This window comes from Sander lucioperca, chromosome 17, assembly GCF_008315115.2.
Source record: "Sander lucioperca isolate FBNREF2018 chromosome 17, SLUC_FBN_1.2, whole genome shotgun sequence".
Classification (NCBI taxonomy): domain Eukaryota; kingdom Metazoa; phylum Chordata; class Actinopteri; order Perciformes; family Percidae; genus Sander; species Sander lucioperca.
The window spans coordinates 27249886-27267845 of record NC_050189.1 but is presented as its reverse complement, the minus strand read 5'-3'; the positions used below and the strand labels follow the sequence as shown (position 1 = coordinate 27267845).

Below are 17960 nucleotides of genomic sequence, written 5' to 3'. Positions count from 1 at the left end.
TTATTGAGTCTGTCCTGACATTTTCTATCATCTGCTGGTATGGAAACCTCACCATCAAGGATAAAAATGCGCTTTTAAAAATTGTGAATGTGGCCAGCAAGATAGTGGGTGTGAAGTTCAGTAGCCTTACTGACATTTTTAATAAACAGATTAAAAAAAAAAAAGCCATGTCTATTTGCAAGGATAACACTCACCCTCTGTACGGAGAAAACATGTTATTATCATCTGGCTTACGCTTTAGCACCTCCTTGGCTCTTAAACAGAGATACAAAAACTCTTTTATTCCTCTTTCCATTCAGGCACTCAACTCAGTTAAGAGGAGGTGATAGCCCTTGCTTAATGACCCCTGTATTTATTTTATTTATCTTTGTTATTATCTATTGTTTGAGTTTTGTAGTTCTTTTTACTTTCATTATCACTCCAATACAACTGCAACTATTTATTCTTTAACTCAGGCTGAAGCTGCGGTTTTTATTGTGTATATAAACTGAAGAATAAACTGAACTGAACTAATTTTCAATTTTGCCTGCTCATTTTTCTTTCCTGTCAGACCTATTTCTACTCTATTGTATTCATAACTGACAGAAACAGTGGCCAGAGCTACAAAAATAAAACCCAAGTTGTAAAAAATGTTTTCCTTAAATATTTTTAAAATTATTTTTCTATCGTCCAGGCAGCCTTTGCTGAAAAGCAATGAGATAACAGCCATTTACACCTGGGCTTCCATTGTGTACCTTGTTCCATCCAATTTCTATGTTTGGTGTCAAGCGGTTTTGTGTTATCATCTGCCTAACTTATGAATTTAGATTGTGTTTGGTCACACTGAATTGCTGGCAGCCAGCTTTTCACACCATTGTGATGTTGATTGTGTCAAGCTAAATTTCTCTGTCTTTCTGTGTGTGTGTGTGTGTGTGTGTGTGTTTTCCACAGCACTTCAGTACAGATTGTAGCAGCTGCAGAAATAAGGACAGCAACTTGGTAAGTACACGTTTTATCAGTTTTGTCAGCTGTTCTTTTACCAGTTCAATCTAACAATCGAGCCTGATAATCAGACAAATCAGTTTCACTTCATTATTGAGCCTGAATATTCCTGGCATAGAAGCGTGGCCGGGTTGGCTCAGTTGGTGGACCAGGCGCACATATACGTAGAGGTTTAGGCCGCGACGCAGAGGTCCGGGGTTCGAGTCCGACCTGTGACGAATTCCTCCATGTCTTCCCCCTCTCTCTCCCCTTTCTCACCTAGCTGTCCTGTCCATTAAAGGCGGAAATGCCCAAAAAAAAAATCTTAAAAAAATAAATAAATAAAATAAATTATAGAAGCTACCGTGGTGTAGCTTTGCAATAGCAAGAAATATGTACTGGATTATTGACATAAACAGAATTGTAAGTCACTGTTAATGTTTTGGTCTGCTGATTTGCCAGTTAATGTACTGTATCTACAGTAAGGCTGCTAACCCACAAATATTTTCATTATTGATTAATGCTTTTTTGTTTGGTGTATCCACCACAATTTCTTGAAGGCCAGAGTGAGGCAAATATGTTACTATCACAGATGTAAAAGAAAAGCAGCATATCCTCAGAATTCAGAAGCTGGAATGTTTGTTATATCGGCTTGATTGAGTCGATTCATTTGACTGACAACTGCCCTAATGGTTTCAGAACCAATGTATAGATGATAGCCTACTTATCTTGAAAATCATTTAATCTGGCTCCACTTAGGTGACACAGATGTACCTGATCCAAAGTTGCATGGCCTCAGCAGCCTTTTCACATGTTGCTCCTCTTCAGTCATGGGTCATGAACTTCTTTTGAAGGGGGACGCACAGCCATTAGCTTCAGGAACTTAGCACTGATCTGAAATCTAAAACAAGCCTATGGTGTTCTGAGTGACACTGATGAGTGAGTCTGATATATAGACTAGTGCATAAGGGACATTAACACATTAACCATACTGTATCAGCATGCCCCTGCAATAGCAAACCTGGCAATGCAGCAATAAACAACACAACTATAGAAACAAAATGCAATTCTGATAGTAGCACAGTGTAATACTTCATTTCAACCATACCAAATTTTAAGCTGTGCATCACTGCCTACTGCAACCCAGACACTTTAACCAGCATGTTTCCATTACAACATCTTTCTGTTGGAACATCGCTGGCCATCTGGACATAAGGTCCTTGATCCTGTGTTCTCTCTTCATGACCTCCTGTGGTCTCTAAATAAATGGCCAAAAGGAAGAAGTTGTGTCCAGGCCTGAAATACCCAACCTGAGTCAAAAAAAACTAAAACAAACCATATTGAAGCTCTTTAACAGCGGGATAACTCAGAGGCAATGCAGGGATTCACACTGTGTATTTACAGTGAAGGTGTGCCGTCTCCCCTCAGGTAACGTTACAAAACACCTCTACTACTATCTTTAGGGAAATCAAGCAGAGCCACTACAACACAGGCATCATGTTTATCAGGGTAGGGCTGACGTCTCCACTTGGTCGATTGGTTGGTTGATTGGTTGGTTGATATGCGGATCATCCGCAGAAGTAAAAATGGTGGCGGTCGGCGTCACCATATGGGTCGGCACCTCTCTTATTATACATCCATGGTCGGCACAAGGTAGAGTACTTGTTCTGGATGAGAGAAGGCTGAAGCATGTAGGTAGAGAGGACAGAAATATACTGTCCAGCAGTATTCATTTCTCCTCCTTTGTTGTTTTTTAGCACTTGTACACAGGGTGCCATTTGTGAAAAAAGCAGAGGGGGGATGTTTTTTGATCATGCACAACAAAATAAAACATGCAAGAATTAAATCTCCCTTGCAATACCACCATAGATATATGGCCAGCCATGCCAAACAGTTATATATGCACTTCAATATTCAATGGAAAACACAGCGCTTTCACGTCGGAGAGTGGAGTTCACTTTGTGTTGAAAACTAAATATTCACCCAGGAAACGCTTGTTCGTTCCTCGGGAACTTTTCTGGCTAAACTCCACTACCATGGCCCCTGAAAGGACCGTCATGTGGCGGTGCCTGTATCCGGCTCACAGTCACCTATTGGCGGTTAATCCACTGCCGCTGGTAGCCGGCGTCCTGGAGCTCTGTAGCGGTTAAATACAACCAGCAACTGCTGCTTGGATTTTATCGTTCTATGGCACTATGTGTTCACGTTGCAGCACTTTACTTAGTTTAAAATACTTCTATTTTAGGTAGGCTATATAAGGGTCTATTGGTGAAGTAGCACTGATTATTTTGAGGGGGGGTTACATTTTGTCCCACCGCTGATAAAAATAATTCAGCAGAGGCAGGGATATGTAGACCAGAAAGGGGGAAACCCCACGCATCCCCCCCAGCAAATCGCATGTCATGTGACCGTTGGTCTTTGTGGTATTTGTCCCAGTCCTCCTCCACTGTGAATGGATAGCTGGTAAAAAGTGACAGTGACAAGCACAGCTTTTTACCCAAAGTTGAACATTCTTCAGCTCACTGCGACCAGACACAAACTCCAAATGTTTTTGCCGCAGCTCAGCGAAGACTGTCTGGAGAAAACACAAAAATGGAATGTTGTACCTAAAAGACTGTGACTTTGTTACACTCCAAAACAGTTAAAGGTGTTACTTAAAAACCTGGTAGTGTGAACCGATCATGTAATGCTCTCTGTGTGAGCAGTGTCCGTACGCAGCCAAAGATCATTTTGTGAGGGAAGAGAACCATCACTCTGTAACATCACTCTACAATCCCAAGTCGACTGTGTGTCCTTTGCAGTCCAACAAGACTGTATGTCAATTAAAAAATGAAAACAAATACATTTGCAAACTATTCCCACCCTGTGAAAAGCCCTTTGCAGCCCAGCTGTTTGTTGTTTGCGGTTTGTTAATCAGAACCACAGGTTTCTACACAGGGAGCTGTGAAATTGGCAGCCGATTCTCATCTAGAGCTCTCGGGTGTCCAATGCCAGACAATCTCGGATCTGCTCGGTCCAACATGGTAGATCCTAAATCAGATCTGCTAGAATGGTCGACGTAGTTAGGTTTAGGCATGGGGAGTGGGGATTGGTTAGGGTAAGAATACCAGGGTAAGCCAATCAGAGGCAGAATAAGGCAGGCCAAGAGGCACGTCCTGTGACGTTGACACGTCTAGCGGATCCAATCTAGCATCTACCGTCCCACATGGGGGACCCGATCTGTTTCTTACAGTAGGCAGCAGGAAGGTAACATCTTTACTTAGCCACAATTGGCTGGGGTGAGGGAGCGGTGGCAGCTTTTGCCAGATGTTGTTGAAATCAGAGCTTCTTTCTTTAAAGTTGGCTGGATGCCGGCCTAAAACATGTTCTGTAGGCCTGGGGACTCAGCAGAGGCAGAACCCAACTAAGCAGCGCATCAAACCAAAAAGAAAAGAGCAAAAACTGGGGAAGAGGAGAAGAGAGGAGATTAGAAGAGAGAGATATTTGGGCTTCTTCTTGTTTTTCTAAGTCTTCATTAAGGAGGCAGTGTCCGATGCCCAATGGCGTGAAACTTTACCCATTCCATCAGTAAATCCCTCCCGTTGGATTCTTTCCTTAATTACACTCTTGTCATCTTTTACAGTATTAATATCCTTTGGTACATGTAACTAATTCTCTGATATTCAAAAGCTGGGGTCCCTCAGTTGCTGACAGACACTAAACACCAATCACCTCATATCATTACTGAGTAAAAACCTGCTAGAATGAAATAAATTAAAAGGGCCTATAGATGGCAATCATGTTCCAACATCTGATATTATGGCAATACATATATATTTGCATACGTATATCTATATGCACAGCAAATTAATGATCTCTGACCCAGAGTTTTCTGTGAAAGATGTTGAAGTCACCATATTTGCTACAGAGCTCTCCAGGGTGCTGAACATGTGTGTACTAACAGATCATAACAATAGATGGAGCCAGTATGCCATCTATGGCAGCTCAGCTACACTGTGCTAACATCAAACAGTCTAATAAAGAAAACGATGCTAACTGTATGTGTGTGTGTGTGTGTGTGTGTGTGTGTGTGTGTGTGTGTATATATATATATATATATATATATATATATATATATATATATATAAAATGCTTCTGTCACAGCAGGAATGATGTGAACTGTGAGATTTTAAACCATTTAAAAGCAGCGTGAGGGAACCGAGATAAAGAAAGCTGCAAACATATAAACAGTTTGGGAGTCAAAGAGTGAGAAGACAACTGGGAATGAGTCTTTAAAACACTCTAAACAGTAAATGCACATACATGTTTCACATTGCATGGTGAAAAATACAAGATTAGAAGACTTTTTAGAATTATTTAGCTAAATTATTTTAATTCAATTCAATTTTATTTATAGTATCAAATCATAACAAGAGTTATCTTGAGACACTTTACAGATAGAGTAGTTCTAGACCACACTCTATAATTTACAAAGACCCGACATTTCCAGTAATTCCCATAAGAGCAAGTATTTAGTAAAACTCCCTTTTAGGCAGAAACCTCGGACAGACCCAGGCTCTTGGTAGGCGGTGTCTGACGGTGCCGGTTGGGAGTGTGATGAACAGTGGCAATTATAGTCACAATAAAGATGCAGGGTGTAGCAGGGTGTAGCAGGACATACTGTATTATGGCGTAGCAGGGCACTGCAGGGCATAGAAGGGTGTAGCAGGGTGCTGCAAATTATGCAGATTTGATGCAAATTCATTAAAACATAAAGAAATATATAACCGATGCAAAAACTCCTGTTGCCTGTTGACCACCAAAGAAGGCGAAGATGAATAAATACATTTCAACTTTTTAGTTTCCTCATTGTTAGCTTGATATTTTACTGAAACATGTAATATAACTAATGTTAATTTACTTTAAACATTTCATTTACTGGATAGTTGTATATGTGATTTCTTTATTAGCATTAACGTTATCCGTAAATGCATAGAAGAAATTCTGTTTTTGCAAGATGTAAGCTTTAATATGATTAATCATGACACACATCACACATTTCTGAATCTGAATGTTTACAGTATAAAACTATTACTAAGGCTCAGAATGTCCCATCGACATAGTTCTTATATCCCTGGAACACTGACGCTGACCTCTGTCATGTACAGATGCATGTACAGTATATGCTACGTTTTTACCTGGACTGAGATTTTGAGACTTGTCATTTTTAATCACCACACTTACATTTTTCATGGAAATTGATACACGTTTTGCCTAGGGCTGCACGATATGAGGAAAATATCTAATTGTAATTATTTTGACTGATATTGCGATTACGATATGATTCACGATTTGTATCATTATTCTCATTTTCATTGGAAACTATTAACATTGAAAGAAATTCAAATGATTATAGTGCAATGTTTGCGAGGATTTGTACCAAACAAAGATTTTTTTTCTTTAGTCTGTAGGATATGATTTGTAGGCTAGGACGTCTCTGCAGCACCATAATACTTCATTCAGAATGGTTTGACACATATTTCAGCTGCATATTTTGCCATTAACAAATATTGCGCCCCCCTGCGATTTGGATATTGCACTAGTCCATATTGCGATTTCGATACAATTGCGAGTAATTGTGCAGCCCTAGTTTTGCCTATAAAAACAGACATGTCAGTGTTTTGAAAAGGAGAAATTGAGTTTCAATATAACTTTTGCCAGGTCAGTATCTGGCTGGCACCCCAGAAAGAAATAATAGCATTATCAATTGAGTCAAACGGTCACAAAGAAACCTGCCTAGCTAAGATTTGTAGTGACTCTTAGCCTGGACATGAAAGGAGTAAAAACTAAGCAATGCAAACCTGGGAGTTAAAGTCCTCTTTCATAGTGTAGGATGTAATGAACATTGCAGCCTGTGAGGGGTGCTAGCATGGCTTCAGACTCACCTCTCTAACAGAGTACAGGCTGGTTGCAGAGAGGGACGTGAACAGCTACTTTTAGACATGCTGGTGGGCAGAAAATAGCAGTGAGCTGCTACTTTAAGAGCCTGCTACCCAGCTTACATCAATAGAAACAAGGGATGTACAGAGAAGAAAAGAATCTCAGCCAGCTAATCTGGCACAGTATTAAGAGTATAAAAAACTTGAAATGGGGAACCTTTTGTTCAAATGACCCATATTACAGGCAGGCCTCAGGGGGCCTGCAGGAGAAAAGGTCTCTCTCATTCACGCTGCTTGATTATGAATGCTGCCCGGGGATATTGCTGAACTTCAGATAATTGCGGCCGAGCGGAGCCTTTAGCTTTGACAGCCCAAACAAACTCAACATAGAGCTATGTCCTCCAACACACCCCTGCTCTGCTCAGCACTGAAGAGGCCAGCCTTAATACTGACAAGAGGTTTTTTAACACTACTCAACTTTCTGAAGAATAGTATTGAATCAGCAGGGTGCTCGCTGAGAAGTAGAACACTGTACGTACACACACACACACACACACACACACACAGCAGTAACAGCAGTGTCACCCCACTAGTGTTGTTGGTTTGAAAAGGATTCCAGTGAATGAACGGATGATGCAGTTATTGTACGTATGATGACGGATGATGAAGTTATTACAGATTTTGAAGATCAATTGAGGGAAGGAGATGGAGGATTTTTTAAGAGGCTTCACTTCAGATTGAAGTCTGCTGGTGACCATGTCACACGTGCACAATCTTTCTTGATGGATGGAGGGATGACTGAAGAAATGATGGAAGGTTGGAGTGGCTCATCAGCCAATACAGTAATTCCCACTTGGATCAGACCACCAGAATTGTGTGTGTGTGTGTGTGTGTGTGTGTGTGTGTGTGTGTGTGTTGAACTCCAGCATGGATTTGATTTTTTTTCTGTTTTACCTCCATAGAGATGTAAGACCACAGGTATAACCCAACAGCTTCACTACTGCTAGGGAACTAAAATTATTATTAATAATAAGCATTTTTCAAGAAAAAAGTCTGGAAATCATCAGGTTCTTAGAAATAAATACTACTGATCTTTAAAATTAACAAAGTAATGATATGAAATGATAAAACTTGACTACCCTTGCTGCTATTTTTGAGACATTTTGTATTGCCATGTATTGAGCCACAACGACGAGTTTGGTTGGTCCATCAATTTGGTTCAGACCGAAACATATTCTCAACAACTGTGGAATTGTTAGGTTCAGGGAAGTTGAGGACCCAAAGGCAGAGAGCAGGCAGGCAGGCAGGAGAAAGTTTGAGGTGGAAGATTTATTAGTCCATAAAACAAAGTACAAATAAACAAAGGGAGTCCTGAAAGCGGCAGGCAAAAACTAATCCAGAGCGTAGAAAACAAAAACAGGGAATCCAAAAAACAAGAGCAGAAAACAAACCAGAAACTTGAGAACAAACAAAATCCAGGGAGCAAAAAACCAGACACTGGGAGACATGACAGGCACGAGCAAACACAAAAACACACAATGATCTGACACAGGACAAGGACTAAATACAGAGGGTAACGAGGTATCAAGAGGCAGGTGACACGAGGGCTGGGAAACAGGTGGAAAACATCAGGCAATCACAAGAGCGGGAAAACACAAGACATGAAGTAAAACCAGACAAGACAAGACAGAAAACCAGACTATCAAAATAAAATGGGAAACAGAACATAAAACAAGACAAGACCAAAAATCACACAATCACAAGGAGACAAGACATGACAGAAGATCAGGCTACCAAAATATGACAGGAAAACAGACTACAATACGACAAGACAAAACACCAAAACCACAACAGGAATGGATTGCCATAAAACTAGGTAAAGACAGTAATGATCCCCAGATTCTTATGGCTTTCCATCCAGCAAGTTCACATGTTTTTGGTTTGGAGTAAAAGGTCTTTCAACTATTTCTTAAACCTTTATTTATTCAGAGTAAGTAATCAGATTATTTACTTAAGTAAAATTATGTAAAGATACTCTGCAAAATCTCCTGCAATTGAAATTCTACTAAAGTACAAAAATATTATCAGCAAAATGTAATTAAACTGCAGAAAAATGTCCTGTCACTGATATATTAGTACGACATTATAAGATTGTTGATACTGATGGATCACTTCACTGTAGCAAGTCAAGATGGAGATCATTTTAACTACTTTATATACAGTTAGCTAGTTTAGTACACTGGTTCCCAACCTGGGGCTTAGGCCCCTCCAAATGGTCACCAGATGAATCGGAGGGGTCCTGAGATGATTTATGGGAGAGGGAATCAGAAAAAAACTAACTTCTGCTACACAAATCTGTTTACATTTTTAGGAATTAATCGTCCCTAATATTTGCTTCTTTGTTGAGTATTGGACAGTTTTTGTTTAAATGACAATTAAGCAACAAAGTCTGTTCTTTACACCTGCTGCCATAATTACACTGTTACCATTCTGTTACCTTGCTCATCACTTTGTCTCTGTCTGAGTGTGTATGACCGTGTGTGACAAAGATGCAAAGTGACCAGCAGGGGGCAGGAGGTTTCCAGTTGTGTGTGTGTGTGTGTGTGTGTGTGTGTGCACGCCCCTGCGTTTGCGTGCATGTGCAGCCCGCAATGGGACTTCATCAGTTAATTAGTTTTTCTCCCTTATTTTTACTCTTGGTCTGCCCATTGGGGATTTCTTTCTCTCTCTCTCTCTCTCGCTTTCTCTCTCTCTCTCTCTCTCTCTCTCTCTCTCTCTCTCTCTCGCTCTCTCTTTTTCTCACTCTCTCTGGCTCTAAGTGCATCTCTCTTTCTCTCTCTCTCTTCATCACTGTATCGTCTGTATCAGCAAATTATACTGCAGGGAAATCTTTTTTTTCCTTTTAAATAGCCCCTCCTTTCTGTCTCTTTCTCTCTCACTCTTTGGATCTTTTTTGTTCCTCACTCCCTCGATCTCTCTCTTTCTCTCGCTCTTTCCTTATCCGTCTCTCCCTCCATAAGCCTATTCCCCTTGAAGTGTGCTGGTTATGGATGCTCAAGTTGTCGGCCCGAGACCAGGAGATTATTAGGAGGATACATGATTAAAGAAACTCTCATTTCCTCCATGGCTGCAGAGAAAACTTTACCAGCAGACAGATTCAGACCCTTTTAGTTTCCTTTACACGTCTGTTGGCGCGCCCAGACTACAGGACAGGCTGTTTTACAATATGACATTAAAAGCACTGTCTGTTCTCTCTTTAATGGCAAAATGGATCATTCCTTCCATGAAGAATTCAAATCTAAAGTAAAAGAGAGCAAAATGAAAGGAAGGAAAAAAGGGAGCATGTGGTTGTGTTTTTGAAAGGCATTTCTGAATATACTGTTTCCGGTGATATTTTATAAGACAAAAAAATCTGCAATGAGAGTCTGCAGCCATGCTAGCAGCTCTGTGTGCCTGTTAAGGTGTGGACACACAGAGCCAACGGCCAAACGTCGGCAGAAAAGGCAGTTAGACTGATCAGTCTCCCCAAATTGGTCAAAAAAGTGCCTCGGAGCACACCAAAGCGATGAGACGTAATACATCTCCATTACAGCAGGCGGCGCTAATCTGTATTGTCGCCCAAAAATGAAAACCGGCAGCTGATTGGATGAACGTGTCATATGGGTCTGACTTCTCCGGAAATTCAAAGACAGACTGTCATGGCGGCTTGTTCAGAATACGATCTCATATTGTACTAAAATAGTTCACCGAAATGTGTTTCTGAAAACATTTTAAGCGCGAAATAGGCCATGCAGTTGCTGAATCTGTCTTCATTTCAGATCGACAAAGATTTTCGTCAGATTTTGAGAGACTCTAGTCATGCTCATTCCGCTCCCCGTTTCCGGGTTAGCACTCCAATCAGATGGGTCATTTGAGTCCGACTGCCAGCAGTGCCCGCCCCGCCGATTGTACATGTCAAATCGGCCAAAATGAAGGACGACGGCCCCTCGGACGGACGACGGCACGGAACACACCGAACAGACTCAAGTCACTGACCTCGCCAGACTGTCCAACGGCTGATTATCGGGTCTATGTGTCCACACCTTTAGGCACAGGGATGCTGTGAGCTAAATGCTAACATCAGCATGCTAACATGCTCACAATGGCAATGCATGCTGATGTTTAACAGGTATAATGTTTACCATGTTCACCTCTTATTTTAGCATGTTAGCATGCTAACATTTGCTTGTTAGCACATAACATGAAGTCCAGGTGAGGCTGATGGGAATGGTCATTAGTTTTAGTTTTTAGGTATTTGGTCATAAACCAAAGTATTGGACAAATGGATGGTGCTAGATGAAAAGTCACAGGATCACCAAAGTTGAATGTCTGTACCAAATTCTATCAACATTTTCGGGCAACATTCTAGTTTATCAGTGTTTTAAGCCCCCAACGTCTCCGCACTAGGATTAGGCAATGGTTAGGGTTAGGGTTAAGGTTAGGTTTAGGTGCCTTGAAGTCAACGGTCGCAGCGTTGCCTGGAAGGAGACGTTGGGGGCTTAAAACACCAATGAGTAACATTCTAGGTCTGTCCTCGACTAAATATATTGTTACTCAATTAACACTCACATGATTTTGTCGACTAATCGATTCGTTGATTCGACAGATCATGCAAAAGCACCACTTTATATCTTGTTTTATATGAGATAGATGATGTGCTGATAAGTTTCTTCAATATAAGTCATTCAGCTCGAAAAAGAGTTAAAAAAAAGACTAATCAACTAAAAAAAAACGTAATCGACTTAGACCAAAACGATGTCTAATTGACTAAAAGAGGACAGCCCTACAAAATTCTGTATTTGTTAAGACATTTCAATCGGGAGAATCAACAAAATCATTAGGATTCATCCTCCTGGCATCATGAATGTCTGTACAAACATCTCAATTCACCCAAAGGTTGTTTGGATATTTTAGCCTGGACCAAAGTGGTTCACCGATCGACTAGTCTATATCCTCGACGTTCCACTTCCGGGATTGCTCCAGTGCTGACAAATTGGAAATTCCGCCAGATGTCATTCTTTTCAGCCGGACGTCTGTCACCTTCCGCTTTCTTTGTGTTGGCATTTTAAACTCCGATCGATTTATGAAGACTGTGGTTACCATGTGCATATATTGCAACTGGAATGATTATTGTTAGGGAAAGATTGTGGTTGCGGTTTAGAAGGCAATGCCAAACATCAGTAGCAAGTCTGTGTGAACTCCGATCTCCTGCATCAGAGTCAGACATGCTACACACCCATCCACCACCTGACTCCCACGCCCATCCTACTTTCCATTACGTTATTGTTCTTAAAAGTTCCCTTTTTAGTAGACCCACTTCTTGTGCCTTGTCTGTATGGAAGCATTTGTTTTATTTCCTCTGTGAAAGTGTGCTGCATTTCCGCTATTGACCTCTGTCCAAAGTGTGATGAATTGGGTTAAAATCATACTCTTGGAAATAAAGAAAGATGTTTGTCTAGCATGTGAATGTCTTGTACCCCAGATGCTGGCGTCATCTACATATTTCTGCTGTCTTGCCCTGGGTGCCGTCCAGCAGAAAACATTAGAATAGCAAAATATTAAAAAGTATTGATTTTGTCATTTATAAAATGCTGAAGTCATGTATTGATTGCTGGCTGTGTCGCAGAGAGTGCAGCGAGTTGCTGGCCCGCTTTAGCTGCTTCACTTTTGTAAAAGCAGCAGTGTCTCCTGTGCCAGAGGAGTGTGTTACGGCTCTTGTCCCCAGCACTCGCAGTGGCTTCACAACATCAGTTCCAGTAAAACTACTGAAGCAGTACTTAGTTTACAATCTAGACATGAAATTAAGTTATAAATGTCACAGGATTATTCTAATGTTGGAGCAATAGAATCAAACAGCTGGGAGAAGTTGGTGCAGTGCAAACCGTAAAATGCTTTCAGTGTCATGGTGGTTATGTTTTGGGTGCACAGCTGTAATTGAGATTAGCAGGAAACCCGACAAGTAGGAGGGTTCTTACTTACAAATAGGGTCAAAGACAATGTATTTTCTGTACTTTATGGCTGCTATTACACATAGGGTACCGACTGTGGCAATAAATTCCATTCTGATTCTATACTGTAAAAGAAAGAAGTGGTGAACTGGTTAAACATATTAAGTGGAGGGGCTTATCACATTATAGTAGCAGGGAACTCAAAATTGTGAATGTATAACTAAACCCATATTAAGGTATGGTGTTGTTCCTAGAAGGCAGCAGGTCTCACCTCTTAACTTTGCCAATGTACGCCATTATTCACATGTTGCCATGGCAACCTCAAGCAAGCAGATTTATTGCTGTGTGGGGGCCTTGACGTTTCGTCTAAAAGAAATGCCCGGACAATCCTGGCTTCTGGACTTCTCTGAGAAAAGTCTGAAAATTTGTGGTGATTTTTACGTTTGTGATGTTTTGCGTAAATGTTCTGCAGCTTTAAAGGTCCAGTGTGTAACAGTTTTAGTTGTTCATTATCAAAATCTGTGTTGCCCGTTCACAAACTTGTCCTTTTTCATGAATATTTACCTCCACCATCAATTCCAAGTATTCCTTTTGGCTTGAAATTTTACATTTGAATTTGCATGAACTGGGGTAGACGCTCCATATGTGCCATCTTGAAATACGTTAGCCGGTAAGGGACATACAGGACATACTGCTCTGCCTTTCATGTTTTCGCTGTCATATGATAAACTCACAGGTGCTGCTAATGCTGATAATGGGTATCGTAGCCCGGCAAGTTTGAAGAAGGAAACATGGAGGACCACATGTATTCAAAATCCAAATTTCATGAACAGGAGTCTTCTTCTTCACCCAGAAAAAGAAAAAGGATATTGAAGAGACCGGCTTTTTGAAGCATGAAGGCCACCGTAGCTGTAATACGTACTTTGAACTGCGTGGTGCGAGAGAGTTGATTGCGATATATGATTTCAACGCTAGATGGGAGAAATTCCTACACATTGGACCTTTAAGACTCCATCCATTACTACAGGACTGGGAATATTATCACTATCTCTGGCTCACAAAGTATTCCTAAAGCCCTATTCGCACTGGATTAGTATTACCTGGTGACTTCTAGTCATTTGTAACAATTAAGGAGGTTGTCTGTGATCATAATCCTGTGCAAATCAGCCATGTCTGTAATTTGTGAAATAAAAATTCCATTGCAAATGACCTACCGTATTTCGCCGAACACCGAGGGGTCCTGTGATCATATTAGTCCCGTGCGAATTGAAAGGCTGTGATTTGCCGGGTTAGGGTTAAAGCGTAACTCTCGCCAAAATGCAACCTAGGGTCTTTTTGTGAATGTACCTGAGTCAAATTTCCGTTTAAAAACCTATTTAGGACGGAAGCATCACTTTTAAGATTTACCGTATTCTCGTTTTTCGGTCAAATGGCCTTTTGAATGGGAGTGCTAGGGGCACTTTTATGCTAGCCTCAAAATAGCTATTTTTTAAAACACTAAGAAGGCTCGACACAACATGAAACTTTGCTCGAAGTATCACCAGGGTCTCTACACCTTAACGAAGCATTGACAACATGTTTGTGTACCCAGTGTTTACTAAAAAGAAAGGTTTTGAACAACTCACCGTAGCTCTTGTTGTTTCTGGCCGCAGCCATTTTATCAGTCAAAAACAATCAATTTCCCGTACGAATGCACCACACAAAACTCAGATGTGGGAGGGGGTGTAATTTCTAAATTACGAATAGGGCTCAAAAGAAAACAGATTTACATCCAAAGACAAACATATTTAAGCAAATGGATTAACATTGCGGTTGACACTTTAACCAAGTCACCCAACTATGCACTTCTCACTTTTAATTTTCTAAAGCATCAAAAATAGATTTTAGTTGAGTATCTTACATAGCAGCAGAACTGCAGAAAGCCATCTTTTGATTTTTGGCTTCTGAATTTAATCAGTCATATCAGTGTTCTGGGAGAAGAGCCAAGGTAGAAGGACCACTGAGCGCTTCACTTTCTGCTGCAGAAGAAGAGGAAAGTACAACAGAAGCTTAGTGGAATAACGAGAGGGAATCTGTGGAAGAGCTGCTTAATTTTACCGGGGTAAAATAATCCTAATACAAGAACAACTGATTCTTTTTTCTCATGCCGCTGCAGCAACCTTGTTCAGTCTGTAATGTGGAATTAAAGAGGCCATATTAGGCTCATTTTCAGGTTTATACTTGTATTTTGTGTCTCTAGTTTGAGTTTCAAATTTTACGTTTGGATGCTTTAATGTTCAGAAAACGTGTATCTTTCTCGTACTGTCTGTATTCACCCCTCTGTCTGAGACACTTCGATAGAGCCCCTGAAAGCCTGGTCAGCTTTGATTGGTCAGTATTTCCGGATTAATCATCTGTTTTGGGCATAGGCGTAATTTACAGGGGGGATTGGGGGGGGGGGGGGGGGGGGGGGTTACAACCTCCCCTATAATCAAAACTGGCCAGGCCATATTCAATTCGTGACGTCACCAATTGAAGGAAGTAATGGCGCGAATGCAAACAAGGCGTTTTGAGGCATTCTAGGAGAAGTGCTTTCTGTTGGAGAGACAGTTCCCTGTGGCGTGAAATGTGTTTTGTCTTACTTTAAAGTCCTGTTACATACACAAAAAAATTATTTAATGCATCAAAGGACAGGGAAACCCCCAAAACACACAATAGGGCCTCTTTAAAGTCATTAATGAGAGAATTTATGAGAGAAGCAGCTAAAAATGACCTCCCAGAGATAAATATAAGTGTGTGTGTGTGTGTGTGTGTGTGTGTGTGTGACACTGACAGACAGACAGACCTTTTAACTGCCAGATACAATGCACTACACAGTTAGCAGAAAATTGACTTCCCATTGTCATTGAATAACAGCTGTCAGCATCTTTTTTTAATCCCCTCAGTGCAGTAAAATAGTCCAGCTGTCTGAATGCTGTCTGTGAGATCTACCTATTTAAAACTGCTTCCTTTTGACTAAAATCCAATGTGTTAAACCAACACATCACAGTCCACCTCTAACTGAGGTTGGCATAGTTTGAAAACTGCGTTTGTAAATCATTTTTCATTTGAGCTTCAATTTCATTAGTATCACTTTTCAGTCTTATTTGCCAATGGTGGTTCTGTGTCAGTAGCTACACTACTTATAATGCCCAAATGCCAATTTTTTTTTTTAGATGGTCACTGTGTCAGATTAGACGATCTTAGTCATAAATTCTTTCTGTGACTTGGCTGTGAGACATGGCAGGTTACATGTTGGACCCCAACCAATCATTGCACGGCAGCTGGATTCTCATGATATCACTAGATAACGCGAGATCAGGGGATCACATATCACACGAAAATCCATCATGCCAGGCTTCAAGTAATGCATTGGTGTTTGAACTACCAGCGGACCTTTGTGGACTTTGTGTTTCTGTAACAGGGTCACACTGCGCTCTCTATAAGTACTAGGGCTACTTCAAACCGTGCAGCTGTTTGTGCAACTACTAACTTTGAATAACTTGTTTACTGTGAAACCGAGCGGCAATCTTCGGTGATGAACAATAAAGCTCACGTGGAAGTGCCAAAAACTGCAGTTTCTCGAATGGCCACTTAAGGCTGGCTCCAAAAAACGTCAATCCCCATAGACCCTAGTCTATATCCTTGACGTTCCACTTCCGGGATTGCTCCGTTGCTGACAGAAATTCCGCCAGATTTCACTCATTTAGGCCGGATATCTGTTGCCTTGGGCTTCCTTTGTGTTGGCATTTTAAACTCCGGTGGATTCATGAGGACTATGGTTAACCTTTTCTCAGATCTCTGCAGGGTAAATCCAGACAGCTAGCTAGACTATCTGTCCAATCTGAGTTTTCTGTTGCACGACTGGAGCAACTTTTGAACGTACACGTTCCACCAAAACAAGTTCCTTCCCGAGGCTACTTTGCAGAGGCACCGTGGCTCCGCTTGGCGTTTAGCACCGCCCATGACGATTGTGATTGGTTTAAATAAATGCCAATAAACCAGAGCACGTTTATCTCCCATCCCGGAATGCTATGTGGACTAGCCAGAACCTCCTCCACAGGTGAAGGAAGGTCTCTACAGCTAAGTTCACCCTTAATGACAACAGTGGGGGGTGACATTTTCCATAACTTACCCATTTACATATATTCAGGCTTAAAGTTCTGCATAATTAAGGGCGTTCCACTTTGAGTGACAGGTGGGCTACCGTCACAGGACGCAAGCATAGACTGTAGGCTTCTTCGGTCCTCCTCCTTCCACGCTCTACCTTTTTGCCCATTTTTGGATTAGCTGACATCAGGCACTGCCAAGATGGCAAAGGACGGAGCCACTGGGAGCCACCCACTTTGAGCTTCATTTTGGCTCTTTAGAAACATATGACTGACATCACGGAGACTATGTCCATATCCATTTATACAGTCTATGTGTGAAACTAAACAACCTGAATATCCTTTAATACTACAAATTGGCTGATATTTAATTAGCAAAACATTAACATTAATGACTGAGTTGCTGAAGAAACAACCAGCATAACTGCTCACATTCTCCACTACCTGCTATTCTCCAGTCTGTGGAGAAGTATTTGGGAGCAACAGTTACACAATTGATTGTGCTATAATTTGCACACAATCCAAAATGCTGAATTGCTTTATGTGCTCTCGTAAGAGTGCCAAACTGAGCTAAAGCAACTACTTATCTTTGATTTCATTAAATGATGAAAGCTTGTCCACTGGGACCATATCAATGTGTCTGGTAGTTTGTTTTCATCTTAGATGACAGGCAGATCTGAAACCAGTGTTATGATCAGGAGCTGAATAAAGCTTCAGAAATGCATGATGTTATCATACAGCCCTGATAATGACTTCTTTTCTATTTCTATTTTCAAAGAATTGATTTGTTTTCATATTGATGTGAAAGTGGCTAAATCCTTTGTTTTTCTTATTGTTCACCTTTAAACATAATGAGAATGTTACTCTGAATTATTTACAAGGTTCTGCCTGAGGTACCTACAGTATCAGTGTCAATAATAGGGCTGGGTATCACCACTGATTTCCCAAATCGATTTGATTACGATTCA

At 40.9% G+C, this 17960-nt stretch overlaps 1 protein-coding gene across 1 annotated transcript in view; it reads left to right on the top strand.

Annotated features, from left to right (window-relative positions):
• The first annotated feature begins 925 nt into the window (after positions 1 to 925).
• Positions 926 to 17960, top strand: part of rbfox1 (RNA binding fox-1 homolog 1) — a 288454-nt gene continuing 271419 nt past the window's right edge. Inside the window, exon 1 of the mRNA XM_031303780.2 lies at positions 926 to 978. The gene's annotated coding sequence lies outside the window, so the exon portion shown is untranslated. The remainder of the gene's footprint in view (positions 979 to 17960) is intronic.